This window comes from Orycteropus afer, unplaced genomic scaffold, assembly GCF_000298275.1.
Source record: "Orycteropus afer afer isolate SDZICR_OR568_19922 unplaced genomic scaffold, OryAfe1.0 scaffold00143, whole genome shotgun sequence".
NCBI lineage: Eukaryota > Metazoa > Chordata > Mammalia > Tubulidentata > Orycteropodidae > Orycteropus > Orycteropus afer.
This window is the reverse complement of record NW_006921730.1, coordinates 3,985,423-3,986,575: the sequence shown is the minus strand read 5'-3', so window position 1 is coordinate 3,986,575 and position 1,153 is coordinate 3,985,423.

The window sequence follows — 1,153 nt, the reverse complement described above, 5'->3', positions numbered from 1 at the left end:
ATGGAAATTTTCTTATCAAACTAAGTACCATCAGGTAGATTCATCCCTCATAATATATGGTATGTTCTAGATTCATGGCAGAAGAATCAAAATTAAGGAAGTAGAAAGTCAAGGAAAAAAGAAAAAGACGAGCAGTTGAGGCTTTAACAAAAATCGAAATCTAAAATGCTATTTCAAAAATCTTGAGTAAACGTGTTAACCTTTTAATTCTACATATTTAATCTAGCTTTGACATTGGTTTCTTATTATTTTCCTACATGTAGTGTTCATCTAGGAAACTGATTTTTTCTTTCTTTTTTTTTTATTTTTAAGAATAACAGATGGAAGTAATCATAACTGAAAATCTCACCCCTCCTTCTCATTTGCTGGGTCAATCCTTTCCAGGGCAAAACTGGGCCTAGGATGGGTCCTTTATATTTTCAGTTTTCTAAAGACCATGTGATTTATGTATTTCATGTGTTTAATTAAAGGATTTTGGGGTACACTGTGCTTAGTGTGCACCTCATATGTTTCAAATATCACATGTTTAAACTGTGACACAGTGAACCTTTGAAATGACTGGTCAGACCCTTCTAATTTTAATGCCTCTTTCTGAAATTTAGTTCATTAAATCAGAAAAAAAAATGATGAGTAAGCAGTTAAAGGTAGAGGGATAAATGCATAGCATTATCCTCAGTCAGCTGCTCACTTTTAGAATGAGAATGGCCTCAAGCCAAAAAACTACTGCCATCAAGTCAATTCAGACTGAAAGCAACTGTGTAGGACAGGGTAGAACTGCCCTGTACAACATCCAAGCCTGTAACCTTTACAGAAGCAGATTGTCACATTCTTCTCCTATTGAGCCACTGATGTGTTTGAACCCTTGACCTTTTGGTTAGCAGCCAACCACTTATCCACTGCACCACCAGGGCTCCTTAGAATGACCTCAGTGAGTACCAAATCCAACCTTCTCACTTTCTAGATAAGGAAACCAAAGTACAAAGGGATGATGTAATACATCCAGGGTTATACAGTTTGTTAGCAACTGACTTGAGTCCTAACTTGCCTCTAAGGTTCTTCTCATTGTGCTTTAAACATATGACTGAAATTTTAAATCTAGAGTTAAGAAAAGTATATTTTACCTCTAACATTATTAACCACTTGGCAATACCTT